The sequence below is a fragment of the Melanerpes formicivorus genome, unplaced genomic scaffold (genome assembly GCF_026170545.1).
Source record: "Melanerpes formicivorus ecotype bairdi unplaced genomic scaffold, bMelFor1.0.p_v2 SCAF_5, whole genome shotgun sequence".
NCBI lineage: Eukaryota > Metazoa > Chordata > Aves > Piciformes > Picidae > Melanerpes > Melanerpes formicivorus.
This window is the reverse complement of record NW_027142357.1, coordinates 28,728,738-28,747,295: the sequence shown is the minus strand read 5'-3', so window position 1 is coordinate 28,747,295 and position 18,558 is coordinate 28,728,738. Positions and strand designations below refer to the sequence as shown.

The 18,558-nt window shown below is 39.6% G+C and overlaps 1 protein-coding gene across 7 annotated transcripts in view; it reads right to left on the bottom strand.

Moving 5' to 3' along the window:
- Nucleotides 1–3,756: 3,756 nt before the first annotated feature.
- The window catches only part of TMEM177 (transmembrane protein 177), a 35,716-nt gene continuing 20,914 nt past the window's right edge, over nucleotides 3,757–18,558 (bottom strand). For 3 of the 7 annotated variants that reach the window (XR_010987403.1, XR_010987404.1, XR_010987402.1), the window contains exons 2-3: nucleotides 5,494–5,625; nucleotides 3,757–4,802 (exon numbers count right to left, since the gene is read on the bottom strand). The gene's annotated coding sequence lies outside the window, so the exon portion shown is untranslated. Of the gene's footprint in view, nucleotides 4,803–5,493; nucleotides 5,626–9,631; nucleotides 9,733–13,128; nucleotides 13,326–18,558 lie in introns of all 7 variants that reach the window. The other 4 variants (XR_010987399.1, XR_010987401.1, XR_010987400.1 and 1 more) reach the window with 3 other exon arrangements.

The window sequence follows — 18,558 nt, the reverse complement described above, 5'->3', positions numbered from 1 at the left end:
AATACAACCTCTCACAACAAGCTCTTCACCAAATAATAGACACACAGAATGTATAGTTTGAAACAAGTTCTTGAATGTCATATTAAATCCCTAACCATAATAAGATGCAGAATAATAGGGAATTTGCATGAGCTTTCTAAAAATCTCAGTCTTGATGTTTGGAAGCCTTATGTACATTTCCAACCTAAATTGCTCTTGCCCGGTTTTGTTCTTTTGCTTACATAGCCCCTGCCCCTTAGTGGTGTTTACCCTGAATTATTTTTAAGAAAGCAGTCATACCCCCTCCATTTTGCTAGAATAAATAATTTGAGCTCTTTTAGCCTCCTCTCCCTTTTCCTGAGTGAGTATTAGGACACTTGGGAGCCTCCAGTTTTCTCATCTTTTTTTTTTAAGGATGAAGTTGAATCAGGTGTTGAAAGACTTGGAAGGCAATCAAGCAGAGATTTTAGATAATGCACAATTACTGGAGCAATTTTAAATACTGCACTTTTAACTGATTATGACTAGAAAACACTCCTAAACTGCTGTTATCTGAATTTTGTAGTGAAAATCTAGAAATAGATGACAAAGTCTGAAATGTGAACTTTTCCCCCAGACTGAACAATTCCTGGGCTGATGATTTCATAAAGACACAGAATAGCATACAGCAGCAGTAATGACGTTCTGTATTGTGTCCACATGTTGAACATTTCACTAGTCGTACTGACAAACTGATTGTGGTGCATCTGGAGACATTCAGTAACCGCCTTCTGTGTTCCTGAACTACCACCAGCCTCACAAGCAGTGGATAAAATACATTGTTCTGTGTGTTAAACGGAACCTCAGCTGCAGAGTTGTCTTTATCTCCTGCTAATCCTCATTCATATAATGGGAAATTTATTCACAGATTGTATAGGTGTGTTTTAATCAATTTACACATAGACTTTAAAATCCACTCCTCACATTTTTCCTTACTTATGCCCAGTATATGTAAAACACACAGTTACATTCAAATTGAGAATAACAATTAATACATTACTTTATACAAACTGTGTAATGGAGATGCAATCCAAACCACTCCGTGTAGCTGTAGAACTACACATTTGTTTGGCAAATATAATCTTACACTATTAGCAAAAATGTCACAAAACTGGTGACATACAGATATTTAAGGCTGGATGATGCAAAGTTATTTCTTCACAATATTTTACTATTCCTGTAATTCATTGTTTACAGAAGGCCTGATTCAGAGCCCTAGATAAAGGCAACGGAAGATTTCCACTATGTGCAAACTACTTCAGGTCAGGCATACGTTGCAAGAGCGCTAAATGTTTTAAAAGTAGATACTGAGGCAAAGTTCTCCAGCTCATGCTCTTACAATACCAATAGTGCAAAGCTGCTCTGCAGGATGTTTATGTACATAAATTGCTCAGACCATATAGTGTTCAGGGCAGAATTCTGATTTCTGTGTTGTGTTGCATACCCTGAGTGATCACTTTCAACAATTACAAGAGAAAGCAAATTGAAATGTGACTCTATGATTATCTACTTGAAAGAGAACACATTCTTTTCACATGTAAAAAATGCATTCAGCTCACTTCTCTTTCAGCAGCGTCACTCATACAGAAGTGCAGGTTTTCAGCTACAGTTTGCCTGTGCATATGAGCAATGCAAGCTGCCTTTTTTATAGATACTCCACATAGTATGGATGCATAGGGATTTACCTGTACTGCCACTGATACATTTTAGGGAGGATATGTTATCTCAGAATAGTAATGTCCTGCTAGTAAAACACCATTGTGTTAAACCTCACAGCTCTTTTATAAAGAATAAACAAAAGCTTGTCCCTTACTTAATATATCTGTGGTATTTGATTGTGCCAACAACATTATTACTCATACCAGACCTGCCAACCAAGCTGTGATAATTTATGTGAGAAAAATGTATATTAAAAATGTGAATGGGATTTTAAACCTCTCACTGAAATACCATGCAGACTGCTTTGTTGACAAAATTACATACTTAAACACTTCATAAAAGCATTTCAAGATGAATGACTCTCACCACAGGTGGAGTTTAGCTGAGAAAAGAGCAGGAAACAAGGCACTTAATCTTAACACCAAGATCAAGCATAACGTATGTTTAATAGCAGATACATTTTCTATAAAGTGGGATCCTGATTCTGCAAGCATCAAGCTTCAGGGGCACAGGCACAAAGTAAAGTAGATTGGCCAAATGCCATGTGGAATGAGCCATTGGTCAGTGTGAACTGCAGGCAAGTTTGAGCTTGCACATGGCTCTGGGATCAATATTAAAATGTAGTATTGATATAAATACTGAGTGTGCTTCTTCAGCAGAGTCCTAGGTAAGCTACAGGGACAGAATCATTTCACTGTTTAAGGCATGGACTAATTTTAGTTTGTACAACACATAGTAGTTGTTAGAAGTAGTAGTTGTTAGAATACTGCGACATGATAATTTGTGTTAATAACTTGCTGTGGCTGTTAGCCAGTTGAGAGCCTGTCTGTATTTCACTTTAAAATATATTTAAGATAACCCTCTAGGAAAATACTGAAAGCTTATGGAAACATTAATACCTACAGTTTTTGCACCACATTTTGCAAAGTCTTTTTTTTTTTTCCAGCCAACCCTTGACAAACTCCTTGACTTTTAACACACATCAAAATACCATAAGGTTGCATCTTTAGATGCCCACTGCAAATACATGAGCCTTTTGTGAATGCCGTCTGTGCATTCACTTGTGGAATGCTGTTATTTTCTGCTTCTGTCTGAAAGAGGAATAGCATAAACCCTGGCAAGTTAAATATAAAATCATAACTTTTCCAAATCAATCATGAACAGGAGACCTGCCAAAGAACATGAGGAACCATCAGGGAACAGAGGTGTAACAGAAGCATTCAAGGAAATCACAGGAAAAAAGTGAAGGACTTTTCTTTTTCTACTGCTACTCTCTGTCAGATTCTGAGGTGATTTCTTGGGGGCACAGCAGAGAAAGTCATCCTGAAAAATTAGTATCTATGATTTTGGTGCAAGTCAGTGAATTGTACAGCATGTGTTTGTCAGGATGATGTGTTTCCTACCCCAGGGTTCTAAAGAACCTTAGATCTGAAATCACCAAACTACTAACTGTGCTTTGTAATTCATGATTTGAAGCAAACTCCATTCTGGAAGAATGAAGAGTGGCGTATGACATTCCAATTTTTATAAAGGACTTCAGGGAAAACCTAGAAATGACAGACCAGTCAGTCTAACACATGGCTTATCACCACACAATTGGAATAGATGGAAACTGCAAATGTGGTGGTGCTTTAGAAATATCAGTAATGTCAGCAAATACTGATAAAGAGGAGCTGGATTATATAGACTTTGTATACACATTGGGACATTGGATTCCTTCTCAGCCATAAACCAGCTCTTTGTTGGAAGAAGACCAAGTTTGTACCATCTTCTGCTGCCTCCTCGCCTTCTCTTTGCATCTTCCTTTTAGTCTTAGTCTAATTTCCACAGAAAGGAAATCCAAATGTATGTGACAGAGGGAGACACAGCGTGTTCTGGGTATCTTCCCAGTCTGAACAATAAAGGGACTGTAGATAGGACATGAAGAACATTTACCATGCAGCCTAGATGAAGCAATTATGTGCACAGATTTCCCAAAACATTTTCACGAAGCACACACATTTTTACAAAGTGACTAGTAATGGCTTCAAAAGGAAGACAGATGGATAGTAACCAGTGAGATTCCACAGGAGCCTATGCTTTAAAACATTTATGTGAAACAGGCTTTAATTGGTGATTGACAGTGTTTTCCAATGATTTACAGTGATTCAGGAGAACCAAAATCAAGTCTGCTGGTACAAAATAGCAACAAAAATCACAATAAAGACTGAGCAGGTGATAAAAGAGCAGATATAATGCAATGATCACAGATATCTGTGAGAAGAAAACCTCTCTGCCTGTGCAACATAGTAGGCTCTAAATTTAAGTCATAGCAATCAGAACAGGTATTTTGAAGTCACTGTGGATAGTTTTCTGCAGTTACTATCTCAGTGCTCAGAGAGGCAGTTAGAACTGGTAAGAAAATGAAAAAGCCAACATATAATGCCACTGTATAAATACTCAGGAAACATGTTCTTTCCTTTAATACAACACAAAATTCTGCTTATAAGACCTTGGCATGAGGTAGCATCTTAAGCATCAGAAAAACATGAAAAAAACAGAAAGAAAAAAAAAAGTGACCAGATGGACCAAAAAGCTAGAGTGCTTTCTAAGGAAGGCAGATCAAATACTCTGGGACTTTAGGGAAAATAAGTGACGAATGGGAGACAATGCAGATATCAAAAAATCATGACTGACATGGGAAAGGCAAGAGGGCAAGAGGGAACAACCACTCATTTTTTTTTTATGTGAACTAGGATGAATCTACTATTTTTTTCAGATGAAAGTGTAAAACAAACGAGGAAGTACTATTCAAACAACAGCTGCTTAATTTGGGTAATTCATTGTCATGAGATATTTTTGACGCCAAAGACACTAAGGGCTGCCTGAAGTAACTAGACAAATTAATGAAAGTACAGGCTGCTTTGCAGAGAGATGGTCAGAGTCTCCAATTCTGTCTTCAGATTGCCAGAAATTGAGATGGTAAACAGGAGAGGAAACAAAGCTGTAACTGCTCTGTCCTTCTACTTACACAACTGCAGGATACCAGGTTATGTGGACCTTTGGAGTGACTCGGTTCAGTCTTTCTTACATTATGGCTGCAGTAGAAAGACATCTGTCTTGGACCTTTTTCTTCCAGTCATATCCTGTGGGTATTGAACATGAGAAATACTGATAAAATGTTTTAATGAATTAAATGCCTAAGAAACCTAAAAGGGAACTGATGAATGTTTTGAGATGAGATCCATAGTGAACTTATTTTAGGCAAACTAGTTGCATAGCTATAAAGCTGAAAGTGGCCATTTAGTTAGACCTCAACTTTGACTTATCCAAAGAACCTCGCCCAGTAATTTCTGCAGCAAGCCTATAACTTTGGTTTGAGCTATGCTGCATGTTTAAAAATAGTTTTTGCTTTTTCTAGGTCCATCATTAAGCAACCTATCACTAAGAACTGCCACTGAAGCCTCATGGGTTTGCAACTTGTCAGAAAATTTCTGGAGTCTTTGAGAGAAGAGAAAGAGACATGCAAAAAACAAGGGAGTGCTGGTGGGCTTATTTGTAAGGAATTACTTAAATCCTGCTATTGATTTCCTTATGTAGTGACAAATTTCCAATTAGTATTTCAAAATGAGCAGCTTAGGCATGCAGATACCAGCCCAAAAGGCTTTAATTTCCCCCCATCCCCTGACTTTGCATACACTTTTATGTGGCTGAATTGTAGTTAACTTTGAGGAAGCTAGACAGTTTTATTTCAAATCTTAAGATTAGATCATAGTGATTCTAATAAGGAATCACTACATGCACAGGTTGCTGTGTTTTGTACCCAGTGCTATTTACCTTTCTGTTGCCACGATCTCCACTTCAGAGTGCAGGCCATGGCACTTTATTCTCTAAGGTGACCTGTTTAGATAAGCAATACACATTCCACTTCTGTAAAGAAGATGGTTTTGTTGGGTTTGTTTCCTCGAGCTGCAAGACAAGCATTGAAATGAGCTCAGCCTTTCAGATGAGCAGTTATCATTTTAAGTCCGCTTTAAGTATAACATTGGGAAACCTTTTGAAAAACACAAATACATGTAAAAGAAGAGAGGAGGGAAGGGCTGCTCTGTCATCCCTTCCCATTCTATTGCTGGGGGTTTTAAAAAATGCTGTAGCATTTGGGTACTTTGGCCTTTCATAGACTTTGTTACAAAAGTTTGCACAGAACTACCCACTCATCTCAAACACAGAGGAGACCATATGTCACCTCTCACTGCTCTGCATTTTCACAGTTGAGGTTTTGAGGTCAGCACTGTCTGCCAACATCAAGCACCAGTGAAAGGCTTTTCCCCTGCTGGTAAGCCTTAGCCAGAAATGCAACTCCTAAAACTATCTTTCTTTGTTGCAGTATAACATGACATGTTTCAAAATTAAATATTCTTTACAAGTATCTCTAATAAAAAGAGCATTTAGTGACTGTTGTGGTTTGCATTTCCCTTGCATTAGCCATCTACTTGAGTACAGAAAACTTCCAAATTTGACCTTTCCTGAGAAAAAGACAAAAGACAGCACAGCAGGAACTCAGCTAAACAAAACGTGTGCAAACATCTTCCTATTACATCCACATTTTGGCCTCCCTGCAAAGGAATTAAAGTTGTTGAAAGAGATTTTTAACTGGTTAAGTTCTTCCAGGAACAGTACAACTCATTCTGAATTCTTGATTCATAGAACATTCACTTTCTGGTTGCCTGAAGTAGCTCCAAATTTCATTATAAATAACAAAAACTACTACAATGCTTGGGCTGATCATACTGGAATTACTCAGATTAATTACAATTACAAGCACTGATATTTACCCAAAATTCAGCTCACTTCATTTTCTAATACTGGGGGGAAAAAAAATATTTTCAGATCAAGAATTCCAAAGAAGGTTTTATGTGTTCTGTATGGATGGAATCTACCAGATGACATCTTCTCAAATAGCTAGCAAAGACAAGATGACCAGAGAGGTGGTGGGATTTTTCAAACTATTTGACTGCTGTTATGTGGATAGAACCCTAAGAAGATGCTTTTACAGACACAATATTGGTTTCTGAGTTAGAAAGGATGTAGAAGAACAGAGAAAGCAATAACTGTTGAGTTGTCACCCTTATGGACTATGCATGGAAAATAACAAAGCATTATATTGTATTTCTACCACTGTTCTACCTGCATCTATCTTACTCAACCACAAAAGGGACCACACACTGAGGACAGGATGGCTCAGTGCTTCATCTGTGGTGACACCACCACGAAGGCTACCAATTAGTTGCAGATTTAATGTGGCTTTTATCTGATCAACAGCAGGTCTATAGGGTTGTTCACAGCTCATAAAATCTGCTTATTATCTAAGAACCTTAGCTTTCTTGTACTACTTCTGTAAGGAGCCATAGTACCAATGATAAGAATTATAATGAACATGCTTCTAGTCATAATAGTTGTGGGGACTTGGAAATATGGAGACCAAAAAAGCCAGAAAAAGGAAACAAAACAGAATGGAAATTAAAATGCAACTATATTTCCCATTTCACAATCTTGGCAACAAACTGTTTTTTTGAATGCTTGGCTTCACCAATAGTGATGCTGCTGATACTCCCAAGTCACTTTTAGGACAGTGAAAAAGTGCATAAAGTAATTCTTCTTTACTTAAAAATCTGGAGGTTGCTCTCTCCAACTTCAGGATCTGTCACTTACTGGACTGCCATGAGATAGTTTTTCAGCAATGTCTGCTGCCTTTTCTTAAGTTCTCAGAAAATGGGGTGGTGTCCTGATTCCAGTGGGCTTTTGTTCTGGGCTCACCAGATGGGACATCCAGCAGTTCAGAGGCACAGGAAAACAGCAAGGAGCTGGACTGAGATTAGGATAGAGCTGAAAGGTATTTCAGGAGATGACCTTGGCAAGGCTGCTTGCAGGCAGTACTATCAGCTATACTCTGCACCAAGACAGGAAAAAGAGAATCCCCCACTCAACACCTTCCAGGTAGCTAATGGGGATGAAGGAGTAAACAGATGTTAACACATTTCTACCCTGCTTAGATTTAGTGAGGACAAGTGCAGAATGGGTAACCCTTGAGTCTCCTGCTACATATTGGTTAGTGCCTCCAGGCTAATGCAGATGCTTATGTATTTGCTCACTACATACTGTATGTGGCAACACACAGAATTCTCATGAATTGCAAATAAACTGTATCTCAGATAATTTTGGATCAGTCTTCTCTAGAGGTACTCTTAACAAGGGACATACTTACCTTCTACTTTGTATTCTTGCCCAAGGCAGCACATTTCCATGCTATATCATGACAAATTGTCTCTGCAACCCCATCATTAATTTCACAGCTGTCTCCCTGCTCTTAACAGTGGTACTTTTGGAGGACTCTCCACTATGAATTCTGCCTAGAGGCAGATTCTGGTGTATGGATTTGTGCTTTTTTGTTCATCTCATCATAAACCAAAGACATTATGCACATGAAAAAGTGCCAAGGAGGTTTGAAGAAAATTATTACAAATCAACCTGGCTTTTCTTTAGTCTGTTAGTTCACAATAACTGAAAAGTAAGCTTTCTTCTGTTTTCCTATGTATGTTCTACACTAATTTGTTTATAAACAGGATATAATAATGACATTCAGGGGAAAAAAAAAAAGGAAAAAAGTTAAAAATGCAACTGGAAGCTTTTTTTTTTCTGTTGTTAAATAATTACACAGGTGACCCTATTTATCAGGACCTGCTGATATTTGGTATGTCTCAAAAGCTAAGCCCTCAAATCCCAGGTTAAATCTGCAGAAAGGCAGCAGGAACAGGAACAATTCCTGGTTTGCTTGTGCATTCACAACTTTCCTGTGCCCCACAAGGTCTGGCTGTACTGTTGGCCCAGGACTAGTCCTGAGCCAGTGGTCTTTCTAGTACAACCAGCTGCTGCACTAACACCAACATCATCTGAGTCATGCAGGGGCTAAGTAAGGACAGAATTTGGGGAGCAGTAGCCCTGCCATGCAGTTAGATTGAAGACAGCACTGGCATGAACTGAAGAAATGCAAAACTGACAGGACAGAAACACTACTGGCAGAGTGAAAGCAAATTTAAACTAAGTAGGGAAGTTTCTAAAGGACAATATGCCTTCATAGCAATTACATACCTCAGAGTTAGAGCTTTCTGAGCTGAATCCAAGCCAGTGATAACCATCCTGCTCTCCCAGGCTTGGAAGCCTTGTATTTTACCCAGTTAAGTACAGCCACTTCAGAGTAACCCTTGAAGTGTTTTGCTAAATGATCTAGGGAAAGGTAGTATTCCCACTCCCCAGGACTTCACATTTTCAACCCTGATGTGCACAAGGGTTAATGGCAGTTTCTGCTTCTCCTTTTTTTCTGTTATTTACCCTTTCTCCACTAGATGCTACACTGAGACCATCAAACATTTATTGAGTCAAATAACATAAATTTTAAGACTCAGCACAGAACAGACTGTTTAAAACAAAACATGGATAGCATTATTCTGTTTATGTATCTGTGTGGTGTGAAGATGAGAGTAATGCATCTTACACCGGAGTAACTGCACTGACTTCATCAGAGCCTGTTACTTGGAGCTGCAGAGAAGAGGGATAAAGCAAGTCCGTGCACTCTGGTGTTACTGCTCACATGCAATTGTATCAGGTAATTACAGAAATGTGTGACATGGTTTATCAAGATCTAAAATTAAGTGAACAATTCATGGCAATACAAGGAACTAGTCCCTTGCATACTTACCTGGTAAAAAAATTACTGTAGGTGATACTTTTAATGAAGCTGACACTTCAAATAATGTCACAGAAAAACATTAGTTTTACTGATATTATGCAATTCTTTGATTCAAACAGCTGTGGAAGCACTATCCAGTATGGTTCCCACAGAGCCTGCCAACCTGGCTTTTAACTTGTGTTGGAAATTGTGCAATATCTTCTAGTAAACAACCTGAGATCCTCTTACCTTTTAGAGAAGGCAGGTCTGACCAAGCACTTAGGGCACAGCCTGTCCTGTGTGACAAGTTTATTGGATACAAGCATTACAGCCTGAATTGGAGTCTCTCCCTGGAAAAACCAAGTGAGAGTCAGACTATTTTAGTGAAGTAGGGTCTCCAGAGCTGTGTCTCTATCAGGTCTTTGGTTACCCCACAGTCCTGGAGGTTGTCTTATGTATACCTTGCCATCTGTCACACTACTCAGAAATGTTATAGCCTAATTGGTAGCAATTTTATTGCTTTAGGAAGTGGGCAAATACAATTTGGGAAACTTCAGTATGACCTGGTTAAGATACAGCATCAATAACACGCTTCAAGACATGGCTTCAAAACACTGTTATGCTGGCCTGTCTTGCTGTAACATGCTTTAATTTATACATTTGGTCTTAATCTTGGACAAGAGCTGGAACAGAAAAGGATTGTTTGCTGAAGTTCAGTAGGGCCTAACAGAAGTAAATATTTACTGTCCAGGAACCCAATCTGCTGCTGCTATGATAACCTTCAAAATGTGTGTGATATACATAGGCTGAGGATCTAGCCCAGATGCTTAGCAGACTGTCATTGCGCCCTCGCCACCTTATTGACCATTCACAAGCTTATCTTCAGATTAGTATGGAGAAAGGATCTTTTCCCCCACCTTTCTTCTAATAGATAGGATAATGCTTAGATCAACATTATTCTAAGCTATGAAGTCTTCACAGTGTTTCAGGTCAGAGATTTCATTTTGGTAGAATTTCATGTAATACTTTGCAGGGAGATTTAGGAAAATTCATCAAGATCAGGAGAAAAAGCAACAGGTTCACAACTAGTAGCTGTTAGATTTACAAAGAAGAACTCTATTTTATGCTTGGTTACACTGAGAAGCTAGTATTAAATATAAATGCTTGTCCTCTAGTACTTACTAGTTCCTCCATCTGAAGAAATAAAAAGCACAAACCCCTGCCACAAAGCAGGTCATAATTCTCTGAAAGATCAAACAAAAGTTCATGACCTAAATGAAATAGAATTTACCTCATAATGATCCTGGGAAAGAAGGGATCTGCCACTGGTAGGGAGTCAGAATGACAAAGGGAATAGTAAATGGGAGCTCTGTAGGGCTTCTTGCCTCTCTCAGATAGGTTCATCTCCAGCTCAGGTCAGTATTGATTGAAAACTTATACTTCACAGTCTGTTCAGTGCCTAGTGACTGTAACTGGGAATTGAATTCCCAGTGGACAAACAGTCGTATCACATAAACCCACTGCTAGACCTGAAATTAATTTCTAATTTTGCTGGCAGCCTTCCAACAGAGAGGTCAGGCTGAGAAGTAACCATGAAGATGAGACCACCTCCTGGCAAAACTGGAGGTGTAGCAGGGACACAGACCACAGGGAAAGGCTAATGTGGCAGGGCAGCAGGTGGTTTGCATGTGAGCTTTCCAGAATAAATGTCTCCAGTCGTCACGCGGAGCATTTCAGTCTTCTGGATGCTGGTGCAGCAGCAGCATTTGCAAGTACCAAAACTGCTTCTAGATCTCCCCTAGGAGACGTGATCTATGGCAAGCAAACATCTCAGCGAGGGACCTTCCTTGCAATAGATGGCAAAGAGTGCAGAGCCAAGCTGCCTCCCATGGCCCTGCCTCCCCAGTGCCTTGGTAGAACTGTAACTCCACATAGGACCAGATGGGTGACTGCCACAGAGCTAGCCAGCCAGAGGCAAGCCGTGGGCCCAGACCAGAGCAGGAGTAGGGTTCAGTTATCAGGGTGACTTACAAAATTAAATTTGTGGCATGTTAGTGCCAAGGGAGGAGAGGGGAGCAATACAAGTTTGATGGAGTACTGTAAAAGTTAAAATGAGCTTGAGGGTGCAGATAAATACTCTTCATTTGCATGTACTAGGAAAGAAAGCAAAAATATTCCCATGTTCCTTTTTTTCTATGGCTTGTTTGGACAGTGTCAGAGCATTTGCTAAGGAAAACCAGAGAAGAGGCACTGAGTTTTCCCAGGTCCTTGGGTTGGAACTTCTTCTCACTATTTTTGTGGAGAACTTTTTACCATACAAGAAAGAGCAACAAAAATAAAAAGTGTTACTGTTTGCAATATTACAAAATTTGCTTAAAAAGCAATAGGAATTTGAGTTACTAAAAGCAAGGAAATATTGGGGGGGAGTGGGGCAGGGGAGGGGGGAGAGAGGGAAGTAGTTTCTTTAGTACATTTTGTACTCCTATGAAATTGGCTAACATTCTTGCGTTAGTTAGCATTCTTCATGCTGCTCCAATCACTCCTGATACTAAGGAAGTCTTCTTACCTGCAAATCACAATTGCCTAATGTCTGATTGCTATTTTATAGTAAAACTGATCCTGGGGAAATCTGAGTAGGTGGTGTCACTTTCAGGTAACTAGCACAGGGAAAATATATGCTCACACAAAGCCTGAGACTGTGATACAAAATCTCAACAGGTTTTCACTTTATAGCACATTACAGAAACACTTCACTGCTTTTGCAACAACTAACCTCATTATCCCATCTCCCATCCCCAGTCCTCCCTGCTTGTCTCCCAATTCTGCTCTATCTTTTGCTTCATATCTTCTTGCCTGTAACCTCTTAGATCAGTTTTTGCAGACTGAGCAGATGTAGGGCGGGTACGTGATCATTATTTCTGGATTTATCTGAACACTGCATCGATCCTGCTGCACTCCCCCACCTCCTCTTAGCGCTCCTCCAACCACAGCATCTGTCAGGACCTCCCTGGCAATTATATTTTGCTCCCTCCCAAATATCCACCTTTTGAAAGGTGGAGGTTCCAGTGTGCGATTTTGGACTCCTTTCATTGTCTTTCCTTGTGACCCTGAAGAGCCTAGCAAGACACATCTGAAGGTGGGGCAGAAAGGGAAATAAGGCTTTGTGCAGGGTGGCTGCACCCCATGGAGCAACCATTTTACCAACTCCATTTGAAAACCAAATTTTCTGGCAGGCAGGCAAAGTTGGCAATGCAGCAATTGTATCTTGGGGATTTGGAATATATTCTTACAGAAGAATAGGAAAATGTGGGAACTTTCAACTCACAAAGGCTTTTTTTTTAAATGTCTACCTTGGATCAGTGGCTTAATAAGAGGACATCACAGACTGTTTCACCCTGTCCCAAGTGAAGGAGGTCCATTCACTGGGTGCTGACTCTCACCACAGCACCAGGGCACATTGGCACACATGCAGTGGCAGCTCCTGTTCTTGGAGGATAAAACACTCCTTTGATTTCTACTCACTTCAAAAGTCTGACTCCCTTCCATGCATCATTCTGGGCTCTGAGGCAGGTGCAATCTCACAGATAGGATGTGCTGCCATCTTCCTCTCTATCTAGTCCTCCAGTGTCAAGAATGAATATTTCTCACACCACTGAACTACAAGTGAGGGGCAGAAGACAGGTTTTGGTGCTGTTAGAGGGCAACAAATGAGGCAGCTGTAAGAAATGACAGATTTTCATACACACCTGCTGAAACACGGTGAATGCTTCACGCACGGAGTTTGATACAGTAATGGAAAAATCAATGCCAGGATCACACTTTCACCACACGTCAATAGCTCATGTGCATCAGTAATTACACTTCTTGGCTTCTAATCCAAGACTCACAATGTTTCTCCTGCAGCTTTTTGTCATTGTGTATTTGTGATCTGCAAGAGCTGAGCCTCAAATAAAAAGAGGGGAAAAATATTATTATTTTTTTTACCCATAGAGTGCTCCATTAAATGCAATACACCTGCTGTAACCTGAGCTGTACAAGGCAGATTTACCAGCTACACTGGGAGAAATTCTCTAGACAGGTGGTCAGATTGACTGGTTCCTGTAGCTTTCTCTGGCTTGAACTCTAATTCTGGAACAAGTTCTATTCACAGAGATGCCCAGAGCCCATCACTTGCAATTTCTAACTTCACATCCCACATTAGGAGCAGGACGTATAAACCCAGCTCTGGGCTATCAGCTCTGACATGCTGGCAGTACTGCCAAGGGGCTGTGTGTCTCAGAGAAATCCAGGGGTCTGCTCTGCCAAACTGAGTGTAGAGATCTGGGCAAACAGGCCTCACATTTATTAACTTAATTTGACAACTGAAGGTCTATTTTGAGAATCCTTATAATGCACCATGCTATATCTGGAAGAACTAATGAGGTCTTGGCTAGTGCATCATGTAATGCTGTTAATTTTTTGCTGAAACTCCCAGGCTGGTTTTGGTTTGCTCTGAAAAGTCTGAACAACTTGGGTTTGTTTCAGTGAAATAAGGAATCGGATCCTGATAGAATTAAAGTATAAACATATTTTCTGAAGCTGAAAAATGGCATTAAGCTTTTTTTATTATAAACCAATCCAGGCAATTCTTGCATGAATACCCTCTAAAGAGAACATATAAATGGGAAAAATACATTTAAAATACAGCCACTCAGACATCCAGTCAAATAGATGCATTTGTGCTTTTATGTCATGCAACCTACAGCTCTTACATCTGAAGTGACTAACACAAACCAACACTTACTGAAGCATTAATAGGAAAACTGCACACAGAACCATGACTTGGCCTATGTAAACCCCTGTCAGAGAGTTAGATCTGCTCAGATCCACAGCACGAGCTACCCCAGATGAGCTACCCCAGACCTTGCTCTGAAGCTACTCTGTCCTGTCTCAGCATGGAATCTGCAGCTATATATTCCTGAGAGTTCCCAGTAGCACCTCATTTTCTCTAGAGTGAGGGCAAAACCAAACCACTCCTGCTCATAACAGGAAGCCAGGTACTTAAGTGCAAAACTTTCCAGAATGAAGTGTGCTGAGGGAAGGGAGACAGGATGGGGAGCCGGAATAGATCATCCAGAAGCCACATACCAAGGGTATCAAAAAAACCAAGAAAGTGGGGAGAATTCTGCCAGTTTGAAACTCTTGCCCCTTAAGTGATCTGCTAAGATTGATACAGTGAAGATCACTGAATTCCTAAAAATGACAGTGCTTCTGTAGACCACACCAGGTATAATGCAAGAAAAAAATCCAGCACCTGAGAAGGCATCTCTCAGTGTTTAAGGGTAACTCTCTCATTCAGAACAGCACTGTAACACTAGCTCTCAAAAAATTAAAAAGTTAAAAAGGAAATGAAAATAAAAAGCAAACCAATCAAATCTGAAAAAGTACTAAGAGGGTTTCAAAATGAAAGAGTAATGCTTCTAGCAACAGGGAGTAGATCTGAGCTGAAGAATGAAGTTACTCTGTTTTTGCAGGTTGAAACTTCTGTTCCAGAGGAGGAAAGTGCATATGCCTTAACCATCAGTGTCCCATAGCACCCCAATGGATGTTGGCTGCCTGTGACCTGAGGCTGCTATACACTGTCAGCATATGGTGGACCAGAATCCTGCTAACATTACTTCTTAGTCAAGACCCTCAGCCTTCCTATCACAAAATGGGAGTCCTGGAGCTGTAGCACCAACCCTGTAACAAATAGCTGCACTAAGTGATCATTTCACAGATACTATTTTTCAGAAGTGTCTGCAGATAAAAAATGTGAGCTCAAAATCTATTCTTACAGGATATCCACTATGCAGATTCATGGCTGATCATTCACATTTGCCACTAACTTCTAGAGGGATGCTATCCAATGAGCTCACCAATGGCACAACAACTTTGTAAGTCATTATTTCAGCCTTGTCACTGACAGCATGTAGTATCTTTTTATGCACTAGGAACATCTTTAATTTACATACTCAACATCATCAAGCTGTTCAGGTGTGACCATGTTATAAAACCTACATGATTCTAGTACAGCTTCGTGTAGACATTATTTATTTATTTGCTCTATTAGCCTACGACAGCACAAAATAAAAGCAGGCAGAAAAGGCCCATCAATTTTCTTTAGCTTAAACATCAGTCACAGGATCAGAATCTTGTTCCTGCGAAGACAATATAGGCTCTAACTTTCATTTTATGTCTAAACATATCTGCTTCTTTAAGTCTTTCCCAGAGATTTACAGTGCTAGATTATGCTAAAATGTGCTTGGACATATGGAATGGCATCATCTGGGACAATAAAGGTCTGCAAGCTTTGCATAAAACAAAGGTGTTTTAAGACACACAGCAGTTAATGTTGCTATTTCCCAAGAAACCCAAGGTGTATATCTTCTTGCATGTTGCACCTACGCTACGATCAAAGCTTCAAACCACACACAGTCAATACAACACTAGAGCAAATATGATGATGAAATAATTTTACATATGTATCAATACATGATATCAGAGTGATCAGTTCATGTAGTCAATCCTGAAATAAGATTCCTGTGCTACTAGTCAGTTTCGTTGCAATCTTGCATACCATGGAAAGATGTCTCCACCTGTGCTGCCAGCCAGCTGCAATAGGCTGTTACCCAACTCATTGCATGTCCCAGTTAGGCCCTGAAACTGGTTCTACCCAGATTACATTTCTCTTGAGATAAGTACATCACTACTTGTGATTTGTGCTTCAGGCTCATGTGTCTGTACCTTCAAGGCTGTGCTGTCATTGTGTTCTTGTGATTTTGGTGGTCTTTTCTATACTCCCCTGCTTTTCTTCATCACACTTCAAGACATGGCTTCCTGGTAAAATAAATAAGGTTTCATGACCACAGTCTAGTCAGGCATACATCCTTGAGCTAGGATTGCTGGCTAGTTCAATGTACAGAAATAAAGGACTTTTAGGATGTGTCTATAGAGACAGAAAGTGATATAAATAGATAGAATGACCTGTTATTAATATTTGCTGGTAATGGCGATATTACTGCTGTGTTATCAAAGCTGCTTTACAGCATGGGCAAACTTTTAACCAGACATAAGGATTGATACAGTCTGGAGAGCTCTTTGAAGCCAAAGGGTGAATAATTGAACCAGCTTAACTTTAAATCCTCTCAGAAACCACACATTTTATGGAATCAAGCAACTGCAGTTTGCTTTAGAATGACAAGCTTTTCTGGATCAGCTAAATCTAAAGAAAATGTTATTACTGTTTCCTATTCTCTTTCTCTTATCTTATACATACCTCACATACATCTCTGTGTCTTGGAGCATGGGTTTTTTCAATGCCTGTCCAGAGCTCAACAACAAGATGCCAGATCCAGAGCTATTTACATTGCTTGACTCCCACTGCCTGCCTAAATGTCAATTATAATGAAACAGAAGTAGAAACATGGTACGGAGTTCTTTTTCCAAGTGAGCCTTCTAGATTATTGTGTCTTGTTTTTCACAAAGTTTTGTCATATTTCATCACAGTGTGCAGTAATCAGACTTATCCATCCTTTGGCATTTCCATCAGCAATCTGTTCAGTTTCTTAATTACCTTTTAAACAATTGTTTAAATTCTAAATGTGTCTTTTGTATTCAGGAGAAAAAAAATATTTAGCATGAAACAAATGTACAAGTAAATCCACAGAACCCTATAAAATATGTCCCTCCTTTAGCCTGCTGCATTATCTTTCCATGCCAGTCCTAAACAGCTTCCCTATGACTAACATTGCTATGACCTGATTTACACACACAGACACACACACACAGAGTAGCTGCAACTAATTATCATATTTAAACTTCTGTGTGGCTCAGCTCTGAAAAATTTGACCTAATAGGATTCTACACAGAAAAGGATGTAAGTACCTATCAACCTGCAGCAATTTACCATAGCATTTGTAAAGATATGAATAATATGCACAGTCATGCACATGCTACTAATGCAGACTGAATTATTCACTGCAAATCTGGGCAATATTTTTGTCAAATAATTATTATGGATAAATGTTTTCCACATCCAGTACCTCAGTATATGTTTGAATAATACTCTGCAGATAATTGCATGCAAATGTTGCACTGAAATATTGGCACTTTCATCCATTGAATAATTATTTCCCAATCAATTTATTTTAGATAAACTAGTGGTATTTATTCACTGAGCTTGGTTCTGTCTAGGCTAATAAACAGACACGGTGTTAGCCCCAATGTACTTGTAATCTTCATTTCAGACATGCAAGCTCTTGCAGGCAAGGCACTACCACAGTATTTCTGGGATCAAAATGGAGATAAAAGAAAAAGGAAGCAGAGGAAGAAAAATGAGTCAAAAGTTGGAGGTCTAAAATCACTAGTTACGTAATGGCTGATCCGTCCTTACTCCATTGACTGTCATTCTTTACGTCGGTTTTGATCTTTCTCTGCCCTTTTAATCTCTTAATGCCTGAATACACTCAGTCTCTCATTATTTGCTTGCCTGTTTTAGATTGACTAATTTATATTTGCTTGCAATTAGTCCCCAATCTCTGATCAAATGCTGTGCTTGCAGGACTGTCAGCATAAATTCTACAAATAATTCTCCAGCCATGCAAATATTTTCCAAGAACCGACCCCAAGGCATGCAGATGCTGCTTTTGTCTTTTTTCCTTTAATATTCAAATACCAACACACAATCACCCTGAACAAAATTCACATCACCAATTGCCAACACAGGACAGCTCTGTCATTTTGTGGTGTAAAACCTTATGGAGAGCCTGTTCTTCTTAAGTTTCAGGGAAACTTCTAGATTATAGACTAGATGCAAATACTGTGAAATAAAATGTGGCCAGACGGTGATTCCCAGCTCCTGAAGGCATAGGCCAGCTTGTGTCCATAGTGATCAGGGCTCCTTCCATTTTAGGAAAGTTCATCCCTATGCTGCCTGATGGCCTTTCTTGTTGTGAGACATCATCGTTATTATTGCTGTTATTATGATGACAACAAGGAGATGGTTATTCAGTTCAGTATGTGAAATAATGTGATGGCTGTGCTCCAGTCCTGTCCAGAGCAAGGCTTTTACAGAACAGTCATGCTGTTGGGCCACTGTGTGGTACACAGGAAGGTGGGGGCTCTGGGAGTGGCACTGACCAACCAGCTAAGGTGAC